Raw genomic sequence first — 22,547 nt, forward strand, 5'->3', positions numbered from 1 at the left:
CCACACTAAAAGATCACAGAGCTTGGAATATGATATTCAGAAAGGCAAGAGAACTGGGTCTTCAACCACGGATCACCTACCCATCCAGACTAACTATATACTTCCAGGGGAAAGTTTGAGCATACAATAAGATAGAAGATTTCCAAGTATTTGCTCAGAAAAGACCAGGACTAAATGGAAAGTTCAATATCCAAGCACAAAAATCAAGAGAAACATGAAAAGGTAAATAAGAAATAGAGGGGAAAGAAAGAAAACTCATATTTTTTAAATTTGCCTCTTTAAGGGCTTCAATAAGATCTAATTATCTGTATTCCTATATGGAGAAATGCTGTGTATAATTCTCTGTAGTAAACTCTATTCACTATTATAGTATCACTATTATAGAAATCAGAAGACTAATTCATAGGGAGAGGTTGGAATACTAAATGGTCTAAGATGATATGGGGGGTGGGAAAGAGGGGGGTGAATAGTAGGGGACACCAAGAGAAACTTGAATGAAAAAGAAAAATAGGATATTCTATTACACACAAAGAGGGCATGGGAAGGGGAGGGGATGAATACTATTATAAGAAGGAGAGGAAGAGATCATTAAGAGGTAATATTTAAACCTTACTCTCAGTGTAATTAACCCTGAGAGGGAAGAGTAGCTATATCCATTGGGATATAAAACTCTATCTAACCCTACTGAGAAAGTCAGAAGGGATCAACCAAGGGGAGCAAGGGAGTGGGGAGGTCAAAAAAGGGAAGGGAGAAGAAGGGGAGGGAATTTATTAGACCTTTAAAAATAAAAAGAGGGGAATAATAAGGGAGCGGGTAGAAAGGGAAGTTAAACAAGGGAGGGGATAAGGGATACTGGCTTAAAGCAAACCACTGTTTTAAAAGGAAATAGTTTAAGAAGAAGGGGTAGGAATAGGGGAGGATACAAAAATGTCAGCAAATGCACAACTGATAATTATAACTCTGAATATGAATGGGATGAACTCACTCATAAAACAGAAGCAAATAGCAGAGTGGATTAGAAACCAAAATCCTACCACATGTTGTCTACAAGAAACACATATTAGGTGGGTGGACGTACACAAGTTTAAGGTTCAGGGCTTGAGCAAAATTTTTTGGGCTTCAAATGAGAAAAAGGAGGCAGGAGTGGCAATTGTGATTTCTGACAAAGCCAAAGTAAAAATAGATATGATTAAAAAGACAGGGAAGGTCATTACATCCTGATTAAAGGCAGTATAAACAATGAGGAAATAACACTGCTCAATATTTATGCACCAAGTGGCATAGCATCCAAATTCATAAAGGAGAAACTGGCAGATCTCAAGAAGGAAATAGATAGTAAAACCATAATAGTGGGAGATCTAAATATTCCTCTTTCAGATCTAGATAAATCAAACCAAAAAATAAATAAGAAAGAGGTAAGAGAGGTGAATGAGGCCCTAGAAAAATTAGATTTAATTGATATGTGGAGAAAAATGAATAGGGACAAAAAGGAATACACCTTCTTTTTAGCTGCACATGGTACATTCACAAAGATTGACCATGTAATAGGGCATAGAAACATTGCAAACAAATGCAAAAGAGCAGAAATAATAAATGTAACCTTCTCAGATCATAATGCTATAAAAATAATAATTAGTAAGGGTACCTGGACAGGCAAATCAAAAAATAATTGGAAATTATGCTCAAAGGGCTATAAAAGAATGCTTGCCTTTTGATCCATTCATTCCATTGTTGGGTTTGTACCCCAAAGAGATCATAGATAAACAGACTTGTATGAAAATATTTATACCTGCATTTTTTGTGGTGGCAAAAAACTGGAAAAGGAGGGAATGCCATTCAATTGGGGAATGGCTGAACAAATTGTGGTATATGCTGGTGATGGAATACTATTGTGCTCAAAGGAATAATAAACTGGAGGAATTCCAGGTGAACTGGAAAGACCTCCAGGAATTGATGCAGAGCGAAAGGAGCAGAGCCAGAAGAACACTGAACGCAGAGACTGATATACTGTGGTAAAATTGAATGTAATGGACTTCTGTACCAGCAGAATGCAATGACCCAGGACAATTCTGAGGGATTTATGGTAAAGAAAGCTACCCACATTCAGAGGAAGAACTACAGGAGAGGAAACATATTAGAAAAACAAGTGCTTGAACGCATGGGTTGAGGCGGACATGATTGGGGATGTAGACTCGAAACTACCACACCAATGCAACTAACAACAATTTGGAAATAGGTCTTGATCAATGACACATGTTAAAACCAGTGGAAATGTGCATTGGTCATGGGTGGGGGGAGTGCGTGGGGTGAAGGGGAAAGTAGGAGCATGAATCATGTAAACATGTTAAAAATGAATATTAATAAATGTTTAAAAAACCATAATGGGGAGAGGAAGAATGGGGTAGTGGATAGAGGGCTGGCTCAGCAAAACCTTGGTGTGTTCTCTTTCTGCTCTGCAGTTCACCAGCTATGTGATCACAACACATCACTTAACCCTTCTGTGTCTCAGGAAACTCTGGATAGCTCTCTATATAGCAGAACAAATGCTAATAAACTTTTGTAGAGGGAGTTTCCTTATCTGGAATTTTCCATACAAATGAAATCACAAATTTTAGGCCCCAAACACACAAAAAACAGAAAACCCACAATGGATTGATTTCAGCCTAAGAAAGTGCTTTTTCGCATGCTTCTTTTTTCCCATTATTTTGACAAAGATTCCGTTTAGAGATGAGCTATTTGTTTTCCATTTGGGCAGGCCCAGACACAGTTGTTTTTTATTGACATGTCTCTCTGAAATTAGAAGTCTTGCACCTGTGGCTACTTAAAACGTCCTAGGTAAGAAAATTCGTTGACATCATTGACTTCAACTCCCATGATATTTATCTTCCCTCACTATATATTACCAGAAGATTGGTTGTACATTTACTATGACTCTACTTTGAGAATGCTTGAGCTCTAGGACCTATAAGAGAGAAGTGCCCCATCCTGATTTTAACTTGCTATCTTTCTGCCTCTTCTTTAGCCTATTCTTTTCCCTTGCCCTTTTAAATTTCTTCTTAACTTCCTAAGCCAACAATCATGTTGACTTTAGTTTCCTATCTTCTCTGTCCCTAGAATAGCCATTTCAATAAGACATTACCCTCCACCCCCAAATCATAGGAGGAAAAGCTACCAGAGATATCATCTTGAACACTCTTGATTTTAATGGTGTGGAATCTAGAGCCCACAAAGGCTAAGTGGCTTGATCAAAATCATCGAAATACTAAGTGACAGAGCTAGGATTTGAACCTAGGGTCAATAGCTCTAAATTCAGTGCTCTGTCTTCTAACTTTGGTGTCCTAAACAAATGGGCTTCTGAACCATTTCTCCAGAGAATTATGGTCAAGAGTAGAGGTACATATAGGCTCCCTGCATCAGGGCAACAGGAGTAGTCTGATGGAAGAAGGAAGCCTGGGACATGTTCTATTCTAATCCCCATTTTAGTCTTCTGGACTTCTTTTCTCCTTGCCCTCAGTCTCAAAAGAGACTTTTATATTTTTCTATTTCCTCTAGTTACCTTTCTCTCTCTTAATCATCTTCAACCTCTTTCCCACTGTGGGATCCTTTCCCACTGATGTTATATTGTTCACATCTTACTTTTCCTTAAAAAAAATTGTTCTTTTTTTCCTATTCCACATCTCCTCTCCTCTTCCATGTTGAACTTCTAGAAAGAATTGTGTCAAATTTGTTATCTCTACTCCCTCCTCACTCACATAGTTAGCACTTTAGTCTTGCTTCCATCTTTGGCACTCATTGAAACTACTCTTCAAGTTTCCCAATGATCCTTTCTCAGACTGTGTCTTCCTGATCCTGTATGGCATTTTGACACTATTGAGTATCCTTCACACTCTTTCCTTGATTTTTAAGATGTTTCTTTATGCCCACTTAAGTGTTATGTGTCCCCGAAGTCTTACTTCATGGCTTTCTTTGCTCTTTTAAATTGTTGAAAAAGCCATATTTCTACAACTTTATGTCTGTGCAGATGCTCTCAAGTTTTGTTCATTCATTCATTCATTCTGCCAGAAGTTTTTTTAAAGCATTCTTTTATGTGCAGGAACTGTGGTAGGCACTGGGGTTAAAAAGACAAAATTAACATATTCCCAATTAATCCTTAAGGAGCTTATATTATATATGCTACCTCCCCCCATTTTCCACATTTTCAACTGTCATTGTGGACATCTCTTCTCATATAACCCATCAGCATATCAAGTCAGCACATCCAAAAATGAACTTAGCACTTTCCCTCCCTAAACCTATCCCTCTTTCCAATTTATATTTACTTTTTCCTATTTATGTTTATTTTTATATTATATTTATATTATCTTTATTGTTTCCTATTTATATTGATGACATTAACATCTTTCCAGGCACCCAGGCTTAAAACTTTAGACTTAAAATTTTATCTTTTATTCCTTCCTCTCCTTCAACCCTTATGTCTGATCAGTTGCCAAATTCTGTCAGTCCTATGTCCTGAATGAATGCTTTTAACATCAGTCATCTCTCCTCCTTCATGCTACTCTGGCAGTCATCAGCATTCACCTGGAATATTGAAATAGCCTTGTATTGATCTCCCTGCCTACAGTATCTACCCTCTCCCATTGACCCTTAATTAAGCTGCCCCTCAAATCTTCTGTTTTTACAAGGTCTGGTTCTGACTATATTGTTGGTCTGATTAAGAACCCTTGAAGGCTTCTGGGATGAAATACAAGCATCTAGGCCTGACATTTAAGGCTGTCTGTCATTTTTGTAGAAGCCCTTATCTTTCATCTTAGAATCAATAGTATATATTGGTTCCAAGGCTGAAGAGTTGTAAGAAGAGGGGTTAAGTGACTTACTCAGGATCTGAGGTCAGGTTTGAACTCAGGGCCTCCCATCTCTGGGTCTGGTTCTCAATCCACTGAACCACCCCGCTGCCCCCTGTCTTTCGGTTTCAATCTGCTTTTATAGTCTGCTTCATAAGTCTTCATTGCATATCCTTTGTGATCTACCCAAACTGTACTACTAGCTGCTCAGCTATATTGGCCTTCATATTCAAGCATCTGTGCAGATATAAAAATAATAGCTAGCATTTATAGAGTACTTCAAGGTTTGTAAAGAGCTTTACAAATAGTTTCTCACTTGATCCTCACTATAACACTTGGAGGTAGGTGTTATTATCCTCCCTATTTTACACATGAGAGAACTGAAGCAGAAGGAAGCTAAGTATCAGGTCAGACAGATAATAAGTGTTGGAGGCTACATTTGAACTCAGATTTTTCTGACTCCACGTCTAGATGTACCACCATTGCACAACCTAGCTTCCTCTGCTTTCATGCAGGTTGGGTATCTAGAATGCCTTTCACCTCCTCTTTGGTAGATTGAAATCTTTAGATCCTTCAAGTTCTGTTCAATTGCTACTTCTTCCATGAAATATCTCCTAATTTTCCTGGCTTCAAGAGATCTTTTTTTTCCCCCTCAAATTTTCCTAAAAGTTCTTTGGTTTCCTTCTTAAGCCATCTATCATTCTATATGCTGATTGGCATACATGTTGTATCACAGAATCACTGAATATCAGAATTGGAATGGATCTCAGATATCTAGTCCAAATTATAATGTTATCAAAATCATTGATACAAATGTCAAACAGTAGAGGCCAAACATAAGTCCCTGGACTTAGTACTAAAGACATGCCTCTAAGTTGACAATAACTAAAGAAATTAAATAGTTGACAGTAAACACTTTGAGTTCAGAATTCAACCAATTTCTACTATTCAACCCAAATCTACTATTGCCTTTTGTACATTTTTCCTCTTGAAAGAATAGCAGGAAAAAAAACTTCATCAACTCCTCTCAAAAAGTCTAAGCAAACTATTTCTAAAGCATTTCCCGATTGATCAGTGTAGAAACCCTGTAAGTAAGAAAATGGAGGGGTGGGGGTAGAGAGGGAGAAAGGACTTGTGTTTAGTCTGACATGATTTGTTTTTGACAAACCCAAACTGGCTCTTTGGGATCACAACTTCTTTTTCTAAATGTTCACTAATGAGTCCTTTAAGAAGTCCTTTTAGAATTTTTCAGAAGTCCAAATTAAGTCAAAATTTTTGTATACATGCTTATTGCATCTTTTAAAAAAATAAGTTAAATAATACATGTTATGATATGTATTGGAGAAACAATCTCTGATTAACTTTGAAGTGATAATTGTCTAAAAGTTCAACTTAAGACCCAAGAGGGGATAATTCAAAAGTTCTCAGTTCACCATAAAATCATCACCCATCAAGAATGATTCTGTCTTTGTTTCTTGTTTACCTAATCTTGGAAATTACATTTCCTTAGTTTGTGTATTTTTTTTATCAATGGCAGATGCATTTCCCTTCCTCTGAAACAACTTCTGAATTCAAAAGTCTCGTGTTTAAATTTCATTTTGGTAATGAAATGACTCACAAGATGAGGGAAATTGATTTATTTTTAATTTTTAAATCTTCAGAATTTCCAAAGCAAACATGCCATAGCAGTCTGTTTTTCTTTTGTTATACACATGTAGTTCATTACAGATTCATTAAGAGACTCTTAAAATTGAATTTGTTTTTGAAATCAGTTTATTCTGCTGCAGTTGATGATTTATCACTTAAGCTACTGTAGCATTAGCCACAAGGTACATAAAATCTATTATGATTCAGACCTGCCCACATTGCTTGCATATTTTGGATTGAAAGTCACCTAGATATGGACCATCTAACTTGCTTGGAGGCTTCCTGGCTGGTGTTCCAGAAGAAAAAGTCCTTGTAACAGCAGATGTTTGTAATGCAGAAAAAGATTCAAGCTCCAAGATTTATAGAGAATTAGGACTTCACATTATTTCTACCTAGAAGAGAACTTTAATGCTGTAATATCCAGTTCAACTCAACTTTAGACAGTGCCCTACCAAATTCATGGGGAGATAAAAGTCAAAAGGAGGCAGTCCCCTTTTTTAAAGGAGGTTACAGGCTACTGGGGTGAGACATGATTTGCTGATACAGTAGATAGAACCAGGAAAATCTGAGTTCAAATAAAACCTCAGACCCTTAATAGTTGTGTTGCAAGTGATTCATTTAACCTTTGTCTCGGTTTCTTCATCTGTAAAATGGGGATTTTAATAGCACCCACTTCCCAGTATTATTTTAAGGACAAAATAAGATTACATTTATATAATGAAGCTGAAAACTTTAAAAATATTAGTGAGTATAGAAAAAAGAAAATCAGGAAGAGGAGAGTGTTCATAGAGAGAAGGGACAGAAGCTTCATAAGGGAGGTGGCAATTAAATTGAAGCTTCAAGGATTATGAAAGACCATGCCATTTTCTTGACCAGAAGGATCATCTATATCATAATACAGGCAAAATATACCATTGAAGTAGATTATTCTAAAATCATATATCTGTAAAAAGTGAATAACAGGACATAGATTTGTTTTTTATTATTTAATTAATTATTAAATTATTTAAAGAGCAGATAAAATAGTTTATGTATAGTGTTTTGCAAACTTAAAAGCACTATATAAATGCTAGCTGTTATTGTTGAGTATTAGTATATATAATTTCCCCTTCTATTTTTAGATTTCTACATTTCAAGAGGATAAGAATTCATATTCATAAAGTGATTGCCATTGATATAGTATGGTTATATGGAAATGGTAGAAATGATTGATTACATTTTTCCAGAGATGAAAGACCATTCTTATTTGGTTTCATGGCAATATCACCTCCTCTGCCCATCTTCTTAAAAGGAACACAATTAAAGAAAAAAAACCCTAAATGATTTAAATTTCTGCTACAGAGAATTTTGAGACATCAATTTAGAAATAAAATGGAGAGGTATAAGCATGTCACAAAACCAGTGTTAAGAATCACTGCACAAGAACCTATGTTATAACTTTTCTGTGATATAATATCTTTCACTATAAAATAAAGTTACTGTCTGAAATTATTTTTTAGACCTCAAAACATGATGTCTTTGGGGTCCTGAGGAGTGTTTGGATAGATTTCGGGGGTCTGTGAACTTGTATAGGAACAATATATCTTTGTTTTTCCTAACCTTTAACAGAAATTTAGCATTCCCTTCAATTATTTAAAAACATTATTCAGAGGAACATTCTGAGAAGGCGTCCATAGGCTTTTTCAAACTGCTGAAGGGGGTTGTGATTCAAAAAGTTTAAGAACTCCTGGCTCGGATGAATAAAATTTAAAATGTGCAAAGAAAGGATTAGCAGGTTCTAATGTACTAATATTCTACAGAGAAAGCCATCTCAGGAGAGAAGTTCTTAACAATGAAATTCAAAAAATGAAGAAGGAAAAAATCTGAGAAGAAAAAACTCACCAATCAACTTAGATTTTTAAAAAAGACATGAACGGAAAAGCATAGAATAGTCCTGCAATAAGTTTCAGGCTTACTAATAGCTCTGAATGAGCTGATCTTAGTAAGGAAAGCCAAAGTTAACAAAAAAGGGATTTCTAAGCTATAACAGGAGAAAGAGAGGGATCAGAAAGGATTAGAACCACTGCTTGATGAAAAAAGATGAGGAGAGAGAAAAAAAGCAAAGCTATTCAACTCTTAGGTTTTTTTTCCTGTTTTCTCTTCTAAAGAATAATGACTTAGGAACCAGGAAAGAAAGAACAAAAAAAGATTAAAAGGGATTTCATGTACAAGAAAGGTAAGGTGATAGTAAGAGATCAGCTAGTTGCTCTTGATGAATTCAATGGTTCAAATGAGCTTTTAAAGTTTTTAGCCCATTAACTTGACTTTGATTACTGGTAAAATTCTCCAATTTTTAAAGATATGGTACCAATAGCTGTGATTTATCATGCCAGATGAACCTTTTTTCCCTTTGATGACGGGATTAACATACTGGCAACCATCTTCCTAACTTCCCTATTTCTATAAGCACCCAGGTTCTAGTCACCCAGGTGTACAACTTTGGAGCCCTCCAAGCAGTTGATAAGTTCTGTCAAGACTCACTTTACCGTGTCCTTAGCATCCTTCCTCTTCTTTCCTTTCACAATGCCAGTACTCTAGTTCATGCCCTCAACATCTCATGCCTAGACTATTGCAATATTCTCCTAATGGTTTTTCCTGTAGCTATTCTCTGCTCCTTATTTCACAATCTACCAAAATAAACTCGCTGATGCCCAACTCTGACCATGTGCCCTCCTTGCTTAAAATCCTCCAAAATTTTGCAACTGTTTTAAGATGAAAAGGAAGCTCCTTAGCATGGCATTTAAAGTCATCCACAATCTGGCTCCAACCTACTTTAAAACTTTTATTTGTCATATTGATTCCACTTCATAAGTATTCTAAGACAAGTAATTTCCCATTTCAACCTGTTTTCCAATCAAGCAGCATAGCTCTTGACCCATTCATTCATTTAACCCAGTGGTTCCCAAACTTTTTTGGCCTATCGCTCCCTTTCCAGGAAAAATATTACTTAGTGCCCCCTGGAAATTATGAAACTATTTATTGAACTCAGAATAGAATGTAATACAAAAAAAAGTGTGGCCATCACCTCATCCCTGGATTGCTGCAGCACCCACCAGGGGGTGGTGGTGTCCACTTTGGGAATCACTGATTTAACCATTCACATATTCCTGCAACAGTGGGTTAGTAAGTGCTAATTATGTGCTCAGTACTGACCTAGGAAATGTATGATTCTTGCCCTTAGTTCCTAGTTTCAGAAAATAACCTAGACAGGGTACTCAACAAAATGATCAGAATAGATTTTTTTTTAATCAGCAGAATCTCAGCTCTGCTGACTCTCTCTGGATTGTATAGTTCTTCACAGATTGTAACAGCTTGATGGATGAAGGTTCTGGGTCCCTAGGTGCCTGCGTTACCTCAGAAGTGACGCTCCTTCCCTGCCCTCTCCCCAACATGAACTTGCTCTCTTAGTACTTAAGTAAGAGCTGGCCAGGGTCAACTTGCTTGGTAATGCCCTAATGGAAGATTTGGGAGGGAAGCAACAAGGGAGGCACCAGGGGTAAGTAGCCATAAAAATTAGTGATCCAGGCTCACGTAGACCTATAGGCAAAAGATCCAAGTGGATTTAAGGAAGAGATGATGTAATGTCTTGTAGCAGAGAATTACTAGGAACATTAAAAGTGGGGGGTGGGGGGAAGCCAAACATTTATATATGTTATAGTTGGATTAAATAACTCCAAAGGTCCTTTCCAATTCTATACTTTGATGTTTCTCCAAAAGTAATATCACTAGTATACAAAGTACCCACATCACGCAGCTATTTGCCAATGGCTTCATTTTTTTTTTTTTTTTTTGTATAGTGTAAGTACAGCTTAACCCTTGTTAAAGCTTTCTTACCATTCAGGTGTTCATTATTGTTCATTAAATTCACACAATATGTTTTCCTCCAAAGAACTATATGCTCTTTGGGTTTGGAAAAGTTTACCAAGTTTACAAGGGAAAACCCTGAGTTGTATAAATATGAAACCTCAGAAAATTTTAGGCAATGAAGCATTACTACAGAGAAACTTAAATGTGACACATTCAGAACTGAAATTTCCACTATTTTATATCCACACTAATGTTTAAGGAGAAGCAGTATAGTGAAGGGGATGGAGAGCCAATCAGAAAGTCAAGAAGACCTGGGTTCAAAACAAGCCTTTGAGTCATTCTTTATGTGTGATCCTAGGCAAACTGTCTAACTTTTCTTTAAGACTAGAAATTGCTAGTAAATATGAGTGAAGGGAGTTTCTAGGAGAAAAATCCTCTAGACATTACCAAGTTAAAAAACTAAGTTTAAAACAATGAAATGAGAGGAGGAAAAAAAAACAAAACTCACTCTAAGTAAAAAAAGGGCTTTACTTAGATTATTTAAACTAATTAGATCAGGTGCTATGTTATCTCAGGATTAATTATTTCACCCTGGTCTTTTCTTGGAATATTTGTTTGCAATAGTTTCTCAGTCCATGTTGTTTTCCCCATTTTTTCCCCTAAATGCTTTCCTTCCCTTGCCTGGACCTTTTTCTCTCCCACACCCTTTCTGCTAACTCAGCAGTTTGGGTCTTTATTTGTTCGGTTCATATGATTCAGGGATTTCATTTGTAAACTTGGTAAACTTTTCCATATTTACAGTTATATTATTGTTAGTGGGTTTGGAACATTTTTTTCCATTTATAGAAACTTTTTGAGTCTTGGAATTGTTAGCAATTCAGTTATTGCTATAAAAATGTAGGCTGTTTGAGTGTTTAATGAGACTTAGTAAAAATAATTCCAGAGAAAAGTCCTGAATCAATTTTTTTTGTCAGTTGGGTTAAATAAAATAGTTATTTGTTCTTTTGTTAGCAAGCCAGCTCGGAGTGTCTTAACATACCAAAATAGGCAGACATTAACATTTTTATTTCCTTTAATTTTAACTAACTTATATGCAAAGAGTCTGGGTGGATTTCATTCCTTAAGAGCATCTGTTGCTATTGAGTTTTAGCCTTTTCCAGTGATACTTAGTCACATGGCTCCATCTTGTTGGTAACTCTTATTAAGTTGTTAAATCTTATTGTCAACCAATATTCATATTATGTTATTACTCTGCTTTGCCTTTTCTTATAAAATAAAACATTCTACTACAAAATACTTATGACTCAAAAAGTTGTATATAATAAGACATTATTGCTCTCCTATTACTCTAGTTTCCCCTAAAGGCATAGCAATTTCTATATCATAGAACTGTCTCCATTTTTCTCTTTGTGCCATTATTATCACTATTTTTGTTATCATCCTCATCAGTCATGATTCTCTGGAAGTATCAAGTCACGGTACAGAGGGTGCTCCCGAAAGTATGAAGAGGCAGCAAGGAACCCATTGACTTCACCTTGGCATATGGCAGACAGCCCGTGGCAGATGCCATATGGCTGCTCTAAATTGCAATGCCTGGGCCTTAGGAGGTAGGAATTCAGTAGCCAGAGGGCAGAGGGAGTATGAAGTATGGAGGACTTTGTGGGCTAGATTGGCCCCAAGATCTTAATCTGAATGCTGGTGTGATGGTGCCTCTACAGATGGCATCTACCACATAGAGTCCCCTTACTTGGTTTCAGAGGGAAAGACTAGACCAAAGAAGTCAAATTCAAATTTGATTGAATTAAAAAACCTTCTTCAAAGCTTCTCTATCTCCATATTAAATCCAAAGTTCTTTCTTTCGTTTAAAATAAGAAAAAGAAATTGCTCAGGTTCAGATGGCTTAGGCTAATCACCATATTGCTCAATCTCCAATATCTGTTTCTATGTTGCTACCTGTGTGTTCCTTTACATTCACCTTTGTGTCTCTAGTGCCTTTTCAGACCTGGTCCTTTCTGTTTCTGACTCCTGCACTCCTTGGCTCTGATTTAATTTCTATCCTTGTGTTCTGGTTCTTTGTGTTTAGGTATCTCTGATTCTATTTTCTCTTATTTGGAAATTAATCCCAGGCTTATTGTCACAGCCCAGAACTTTTCTGCTTCTAGCTTCCATTTTCGGCGTGTGCTAATTGTTCTACCACTTTGAGTTTTCCAATAGCAAAAATGATTGTTCATTGGTTTCAGTTATGTCCAACTCTTGTGACCCCATTTGAGGTTTTCTTGGCAGAGATACTGGAGTGGTCTGTCATTTCCTTCTCCAGCTCTTTTTAATGATGAGGAAACAGAGGAAAACAAGGTTAAGTGATTTGCTGAGGGTCACCCAGTGAGTAAGTTTGTTAGGCTGGATTTGAACTAAAAAAAAGTGAGTTTTTCTGGCTCCAAGCCTGGTGCCCTATCCACTGCTTCACCTAGCTGTCCACATAATAACAACAGACAGGTAGATAGTACTTTAAAGCTATCCAGGCATCTTATGTGCATGATCTTGTTAGAGATTCACAGTGACCTTATGAGACAAGTATTGGAAGGATTATTACCTTGTTTAATGATCAGGAAACCTCCGAGAGTCAGAGAAAAATGACTTATCCTGTGATACTATTAAGTAACACAGGGGAGATTTGAACCCAGGTCTTCATGTCTCTGTGACTTGCACTCTAGTCTCTAGGGAGAACTGTTTTTTCTGTATACTATATTCATTCCTCTTCCTGATTTTCAAGATACTGAATTTTCTGTCCCCATCCTCTTCATCTAAGTTCATCTCCTTCTGTTGTTTCAGTCGTGTTTGACTCATTGAAACCCCTTTTGGGGTTTTCTTGGTAAAAATACTGGAGTGGTTTGCCATGACCTTCTCTAGCTAATTGTACAGATGAAGAAACCGAGGCAAACGGGGTTAATTAATTTACTTGCCACAAGTCACGCAGCTAATATATCCGAGGCTGGAGTTGAATTTGGTCTTTGACTCCCATGCCAGGGCTCTATATACTGCATCACGTAGTTGCTCCTGAGAAATCATTGTTATGATAGCATAGTATGTCTCTCCTGATTCTTCTATATTCTCTAGTCGTCTAGCATGCTTTCCACTCTTCAAGGCATGCTGCAAGGTCAGTAAATGGACAGACATAAGGCACATTTATTTATGAAATGAACTTTGCCTCTATGGCTGACCTACTACCTATATTTATTTCTTGTTTAAAGCCCCCCGGGCTGTTTTAGGCAATCTCAATATTTTCTATATAAATAAGGTCACTATGGATATTTTTGTTCCTCAGCTAAGAACCAATTAATCAACAATTATTTAGTCAGCACCTATCCTAGGTGCTAGGGATACAAAGGCAAAAGAGAAACAATTCTTGTCCTCTGGGACCTTACATTTCACCAGGGGAGAGATGATGCATGTTTATAGTTATATGTAAAAGTCACATAAAGGAAATAAAAGTCTATCTAAAATCTAGGAGGGAAGTCAATAGCTGCGTATGGCTGGGTGGTAGAGTTCATTGAGGGAAGTCATGTAGAATAAGACTGGAAAGGTAATATGGACCCAGGATACCTCAAGTAAGGCAAGAATTTTTTAAAAACAAACAAAATTAAATGAATTTAATTCTTCTAATGGTGCTGGCTCTAAATGTACATGTGATCATGAGTAAGTCAGTTTTTTCCCAGTCTTATTCCTTTAGGCTAAAATAAAGGAATAGGACTAAATTATCTTTAATATCTTCATCAGATTTATGAATCCAACAATTAATTTTTTTTACTAAAGAAATTATATCTAAGTATCCATGTCAAAGCTCACTTAGTTGTAAATTATATTTGGGGGAGGAGGGATAGGAAAAAGAATGAAAGCAATTTAATTAGGAAAAATGTTAATTGACTATAGAAATAGGTACAATGGATTTCTTCCCAAATATTCATATATTGTAAAAACATATTGTATATGTTTTGTCTTCTAAATAAAAGTTATGGATGAAATCTAGAAATTGTCACATCTATGGTGATTTCTTTTTCTGCATAATTATAAGGATGATAAGCAGGTATAGTCATTAGACTCAAGAAGCTTAATTCTCTCTGGGCATAAGAATGCATTACTATGGCAGTTACTTGGGGGTAAGCTGCATGTTGAATGGTACTCCAGTGTCCTTAAAGAATTAATTATTCTCCCTAAGTCCCAAACTTATTATCTGGGTGTAATTAGTCACTGGGGAAAATTTAGCTAATTAAGAATTCAAAGCCCAGGAAAAAGAGGGAAGAAAATGTAAAATAAACACATCTTCTTTGATCTTCTCTATTCTCTTTTATTGCTATACAAACATGTGAAAATTAAGTCATTTATTATTCAGAATTTTGGCATTTGTCAGATCCAGCTCTCAGGGGGAAAATAACAAACTGATGAAAATATAATAAAATTATTATTGAGAATTAAAAAATAGAGTTTTACCAAGTGATTAAAAACTTCCAGCAAGCAATGAGAAATTAATTCTCTTCTGGCATACAAACACTGGCTCTCCATTTATTTAATAATAAAATTATAATTATCTGGTTTTCTATGAAATTATTTTTTCCATGTTAGTAGGAATCCTTATTAAAAAGACAAAATGCTATAATATGTAGTTTCCAACAAAAGAAGGAATTTTACTTTTGAATTCCTCTTTTGGTTCCAACAAATGCTAAGGTTATAGCCTCACCACTTTGTAACAACTAATTAAAACTTAAGCATAAGTCTCTAATTTGTTATTTTCAAAATAAAATTTAGGAACATCTATCCATCCATCCATCCATCCATCCATCCATCCATCCATCCATCCATCCATTTATATATATATATGTCTATCTATCTATCTATCTATCTATCTATCTATCTATCTATCTATCTATCTATCTATCTATCTATCACCTCTCTGTCTGTAGTTGTGGGAGTGCATTTCTTCTTCCCTTTTCCTCAGTTGTATATTAACAGAAAGATAAAAGATTAAAGTAGAAAATAAGTAGATAGATGTGTTAACCCTTCATGAAGTTTGAAATTTCCTTGATGGAATTAAAAGAGGACATTCACCATTTACTAGTAAAAGATTGGCTCTACCCCTAATGCCCCTTAGAAAGCAAGCTTGATAAAGAAGTGACTTACTCAAGATCATATAGCCACTTAGTGGCAAAATCATGATAAAAATTGAATTCACTTGGCTTTGTCTTGAGAACTGTCAAGGTACAATAGAAACAGTACAGTTTTGTGGAGGGTAATTCCTAGGCTTCATGCACAATAAAGAGATTGGAAGGAATTTCTTATCCTTAATCCCCAACAGCAATGGCATCTTGCATTGGAGCTATGTACCTGGTAGGAGACATATATTAGGGAGAGAAAAAGGGATAGAGGCCAAGACCAAGATATAGGAAGAGAGAGAGTTGGAGAATCACAGACAGATCTGGTATTTGAGATATATACTAGGGAGAGTAATAGGTTCAGGGAATCCAATTAATATCAACAAGCAGAAATACTGTCTTCAGTAGGGCACAGCATAAGAAAACAATGACAAAGGACACAGCTCCCAGCTTGTCTTGACAATAATGAGAGCATGTCCCACTAGATGTTCTCCACACGTAAAGCAGAATATATTGCAGGGAAGATGAAGAACTACCACATAGAGGATACCCACCAATCCCATCCATCTCAGCATTTCTGGACTATAATATATGCATAACCTACATTGTTTAGGAAATGAATAAGCCTGGTTCCAAGGTGAACAAGAAAGAAGAGATTGAGATAGTCTCCATTGTAGAGTTCTGCCCCTGTCAAGTCATTTAACACTCTTAGTTTTAATTACTCATCTCTAAAATGGGAATTTAACAGCAGCTACTTCATGGGGTAGTTGTGAAGATCAAATGAAACAGTAATTGGAAATTGCTATGTAAATGCTAAAATGATATAGTATATAAATACATATATGTTATATATTTATATTGTAATACAATGAATTAATAGATCTAGAAATATGAAGAGCAATATAAATGAGTAACTAGAAGGATTGTTGTGAAGATTAAATGCTATGACAAAGGTAAAGCACTTTCAACATTTCAATGCTAAGGAAATGTTACTAAGGATGATGGTGATGATGCAGCTGAATGGATCTGGGTAAACAGAGATATTCTCCCATAAAACATGGTAATATTTATCCTGAGACAATTAAAATAAGGTTAATCTGAAAGAAGCATTTAGGTTTATTAAAAAGATATATGGGGGGCAAGTGGGTAGCTCAGTGGATTGAGAGCCAGGCCTAGAGTTGGGAGGTCCTGGGTTCAAATCTGGTATCAGACACTTCCCAGCTGTGTGACCCTGGGCAAGTCACTTGACCCCCATTTCCCACCCTTACCACCCTTCCACCTAGGAGCTAATACACAGAAGTTAAGGGTTTAAAAATGTAAAAAAAAGACATATGAACACTTGTCACTTGAGAATGCTATCAATGTTCATAGCTAGTTAAAATAATGGTTTTGCTTTCTCTGAAGTTTTAGATTCATTACATAAATTGTTCTTTTCAAATTCTTCAAATATATAATTTGTTTCTTGTGCTAAAGATTCATTTCTGGGAAGGACATGCAAATGTCTATTTGAAAAAATAATTTGGAGTGATAATCCATTTTAGTCTTTTCATTGACAATTCTGAAATATTCAGAGATTAATCGTTCATTTTGTGAAATATATCGACCCCTTTGTGTTCTTTATTTCTGTCTTCAGATCTTACCCTTTGCCCATGCCATTAATATTATTATTTTTAGAATCTTTGCCAAAGGGTAAAGAATGGCAGAATGACTAGAGAACTCAGTTCAGTCAATATTGCTTGCCCCTTAATGTCATTTTTTATTGACATCTCTCCATAGAATATGGGTTAAAGTGTATAAAATCAATGTTTAACATGATCCAGACCAGCAGCTCGCACGAGTAATATCCTTGACCTGGACTTGAAGGATTTTGACACCTTTTCTGTAAGATGAAGAATGGTTATGGGATCATATTTCCATTAGTCATGCAAAGTTTGTTTGCTGATTTGTACAAATTATCAAAGCCAAATACTTATCATACTCAGAGTTATAAAACTGTGAATACCTTTTGTTCCAGTAATAGCCACTATTAAGCTAATTTCCTAGGATGATGAAGGAAAAAGGAAAAGAATCTCTATGTTCTAATATACTTATAGAAGCTCTTGTTATGGTGGTAAAGAATTAGAAACTGAAGGGATGCCCACCAATTGGGGAATGGCTGAACCGCTTGTGGTAGATTATTATGATGGAATAGTCTTGTGCCATGAGAAATGACAACTGAGATGATGACAAAAAAAAAACAAAAAACAACAACCCTGGAAAGAAGTGGTGTAAAGTGAAGTGAAAAGAACCAGGAGAAATCTGTACACAGAAATAAATAAATGAATGAATGAATAAATAAATAAATATATATATAAATACATATACATATATATTTATATATATAATATGATTATTAATTGTGAATGACAATTATTATCACAACAGCAAGGATCCAGGTACAACTACAAGTAACCCACGACAAAAAAGGAGATCCACCACCCTGGAAGGAACAGATGGAGTTGGGATGCAGATCGAAAAAAACATTCTTCACTTTATTACCTCCATGAATTTTTCTCTACTGTAAGCAATATGACCAACATGGAAATATGTGTTATATGACAATATATGTACAACCTATATCATGTGACCTGTCTTTTTGCAGGGGGAGGGGCATGGTTTGGGAGGGAGAGGAAAAAAGAAAGATTTTGGAGCATAACTAACATGAGAATTTGTTTCTCTTGGTTAAGCATATTATAATTTATTACAACTTTTAAATAAATAATGTATTATATTATTGTTACATATTATGTTTTGTATATTTTTTTTATAAAATAAATGGTAACAAAAAACAAAAACTAAATGCTTATGGCATGTAGAATAATTACTTGTACTCATACCGTTCAATTATATTTTGGCAGTCTCTTTTATGTTATTTTGTACTATTAAAAAGAGAAATGGGCTTCTTTTGTCATTCCTGGAGAAACTGGGCCCTTTGACTTTTGGTTTCTGCTAGAGCAGAGATCCTCTAAACCACATTGCATATAACCCTGCTGTTTTGTGCATGAGTATGAGTTATGTGAAAAAAAACCCATAAATTGGTCACATTTTCCCCTCTAAAATAGGAAATAAAAATTTATGTGTCAAAAAACGTTTAGTACATGGGGCAACTTTTCCAGTACAAAAAATAGATGTAATTTCCCCCTTTTTGACACATTTTGTTTTTCTCCAACTCCTCTTGATCTCAGTGGCATTCCATATTTCTAGATTTATTGGACCAGTTTTAATTGTTTTCAGTCACTAATTGAGCTTCTCTGGATAATTAATCTCAGAAAGAATGCTATAGTTTTAATTGGGGTAAAGGTACTTTATATATATAGATATATATCTCCTGCAAGTGGCTTAATTCCATTTTCCAAACACCTGTAGGAGACTTGCTTTGATGAATAGATAATAACAATAATTTATAATTAGTATATCTAAAGTCTGTAAATGCTGATTTGGAAACACTTTAAAAGCACTTAAGTAGACTAAATCAGCTCCATATCTTGTTTATACAACTAATTTGCTTCCTAAACTCTTTTCCATACATATGACAAAAGTAAACCTTAGCCCAGATCACAAATTCTGAATTCACAAGGTCTGAATAAATGAGGTTATTACTTACAATGAACACACTTCAGAAACCACTCATCAAGTAGAGGGTAGTCACAAGGCATGATTAATATTTAGCTATGCTCATATTTCAAAATATTTTTATTGAAGAAAGAGTGGGTATATGCTGCTGTTGAATGTTTTCTTAAGTAATTAGACTATGTTATTTTAACATGGCAGTCTTTATGTTTACAAAACACTCGTTTAATGGATTGAAGTGCCGTGATTTGATGCTCAGTTAGAAAAAGTAAGAAAAATGTGGCTAATGAATTTTGCACAGGTTGGTTGTCTTAGAACTTTCATGATTCTTAGTTTTATCTAAACCTTACAGATTCTTCATTCTAAATTCTGTTTACTTTTAGCAAAACATGACTGCTCTGCTTCAAAGTAAACAGGCTATAAAAAGGCTCATAAGTCATCTTGGGCTTCAGAAAGCTCTTACCAAACAGAATCTTAATGGATTCAGTGTCCATGAATCAGAAACATACGGATTGAATTTCCCTTAAAATATACATCAGTTTGAAAGTTAAGGGTGAAAGTGGTTGGCCAAATGCATTTGGGGTTTTGTGGGAGCCGAGACCTTTGGAAAGATTCAAGATGCTTTTCTATATTCTTAAAATCAACCAGGTTTGTCTATTCTAAGTTAGCTCTATGTAATTACAGATGATGCACTCTATGTAGTTTGGAACTTTCTCCAATTATAATGACCAACTGTAAAGTATGTGCAATTCATTGGTAAAGACCTAGATAAGCATATTGTGCTATACATACCATCAAGAACATTTATTTTCTTTGCATGACGAACTTCAGACATACATCCCCAGGAATATGTTTCTTGATGCAAAGAATCCAGTCAAATTTGCCAATAATTATGTGAATGTTATAAACATATAACAACTATTTTATGATATTCAGTCAATACATCAAATGAAATAGCATATATAAAGCACTTTATAAACCTTAAAGTATTCTTTAACTTGTAGCTATAATAGTAGTAGTAACATATATATCCCTTATTAGAAAAAGGAATCTCTGACTTCAATCATCTTTTGAGTTACAACACTGTATTAATTCTCCATTAATATTGTCAAATGTATTAGTTCCCCCCTGAGCCCAAACTCAGTATCCTGGGGGTGCAGATTAAGTGCCCAATATATAACTACAACCCAGCTTCGATGTACTTTGTGAATCCACAAAATTATAACTCATGAGCTCCAACTAGTGTGCTTATCTTTAATAGTCATCCAGTTGGTAAAGTTAGCTTCATGCAAAGACATTTACTAAGATGATATGGTAAGAGCAGCTATAAAAAGGATGTTTTCTTGCCCAAATCAACATAGCACCAGTGAGAAGAATGGACCCCTAGAGAGAGAGAGAATATACTGGTAGTGAAGTACACCTGTGATGAACTCAAAAGGTTTAAGGAAAATCATGTCTATGGTACTTTTTTTTTAAACCCTTACCTTCCATCTTGGAGTCAATACTGTGTATTGGTTCCAAGGCAGAAGAGTGGTAAGGGTAGGCAATGGGGGTCAAGTGACTTGCCCAAGGTCACACAGCTGGGAAGTGTCTGAGGTCAGATTTGAACCTAGGACCTCCCGTCTCTAGGCCTGGCTCTCAATCTACTGAGCTACCCAGCTGCCCCCACTATTGTACTTTTTATTTCTCCCTTCTACCTTTTTATATTATTATCTCTTCAAACTGTTTCACCTTGGCCAGAGCAACAATCCCACAGTTCACTTAGCTGGACTCCATGGGGCTGTTCCTCTTTATAACTCAACTCCTAATTGCCAGAGTTAATTTTTTCCTAAATATATATCTTTTCTATTTCCAGGAGCTGCCCCCCACTAGAACTGCCAGGCTAACTGTTTAAAGACCAAACAGGGGTGTTGCCTGTATTTAATCAGGTGGTGGAAAATTGTACTCTAATTCTACCAGGCAACCTTTCATATTGTCATAATCATGAGGCATAGAAACATTTTTGAACTTTGTTTAAAATATTAAGATTTGGTTTTCTTTTCTCTACCCCTTCTGTAATGATATAACTAGTTGGGGAGAAATAACAATATAATGTCCTGACTAATTTTTTGTACTACATATAAATCACAAGTATTTGATTAACTGTGTTTAATTCAAGGGAATACACGACTCCTTGAAATAGACATCTACTCAGAATATAAGTTAGTGTGGATGTCAACAATTCTACCCTTTAAAAAATCATGCTCATTGAGTAGACATGGATTCAAATTGACAATAATATATAAGATGTAATTGCAAAGTAATTAGACTGTTTTTAAAATTGTGTCTTGTGAAATCAACTGCATTTATGGTCATACCTTGTACACTCTCAACTGGCATGAGTAATTTACAGGAGTGGACAACCTAGCATCTTCATCCTGTAAATATTGGAGCTAGAGTTCTTCTTAGAGTTGAAGGGATGTTTCTTTACTGCTAGGGAAGGGAAAGCAGGAAGCAGGATTCCAAAGCTAAAGATGAGATCATTTATTTAAGTGAAACATTTAATGTGGTGGGACTTCGCAATCTGTATAGCTCTGTATATTTTTCCTGTAAGATGATATTTGGTGTGTGACTGGAGCCATTTAAAGAATTTTTTTTAAAGAGAAAACGAAACCTTGGGCAAGTGTCAAATTCAGAATATGATATGTGGAATGTTTGATCTGGTAGCACACCACTCAACCCAACATTACTATTCATGATGCCATCTGGGCCAGAACTGGAATGTCTGAACTCTGACTGGCAGCTTCTTTTGGGACAAATAGAAGTGACCCAAAGGCCTTTGATCCCACAAGTGAACAAAGTTATTAGTCTAACTGTTGTTTTAATTAATAGGTTTTTAATTGGTTAAAAGGTAGCTATCATGTTGGATAGCAATATTAAAGTCCTCCATTACTAAGACAAAGTAGGAAATATAAGAAAGAAGGAGAAACCATGGTCCTCAGAAGTTCTCTGATACTTATCCTCTTTCTTAATGAAAATTAGATTTTTACTACAACTTTTTTCTCTGTGGGAAAGTGACTATTTTTGTTGGGAAGGTTCAATAAAACGTTTATTGAATTGAGAAAGTCAAATAGGAAACTATCGGTTCTTGCCCATTCACATTTTTTGGCCTCCTTTAGAAAGGTTTCAAGGATCCTGTTATGAAACACTCCAAAAGAAAGAAAATGTGTGTGAGGAATGAGTAGAAAGAGCACCAGCACTCAGTTAGGTAAGTACGAAAAATAAGAAATCTTTGAATTTTTTCTACATTTTTGCTACCTAAAATTTGAAGATCAGTTTAACTCTTGCTGAAGTGTGTGGGAGGCCAATAAGAGAAACAGAGTCTCAAATAGATAAAAATGTGAGACTCCTCTTTTGACCCCTTTTGTGATCCATGCCTTTTCTTGTTGAAAAATATTGTGGCTTTACTGAAAAGCTTTAA

This window comes from Gracilinanus agilis, chromosome 1, assembly GCF_016433145.1.
Source record: "Gracilinanus agilis isolate LMUSP501 chromosome 1, AgileGrace, whole genome shotgun sequence".
Classification (NCBI taxonomy): Eukaryota; Metazoa; Chordata; class Mammalia; order Didelphimorphia; family Didelphidae; genus Gracilinanus; species Gracilinanus agilis.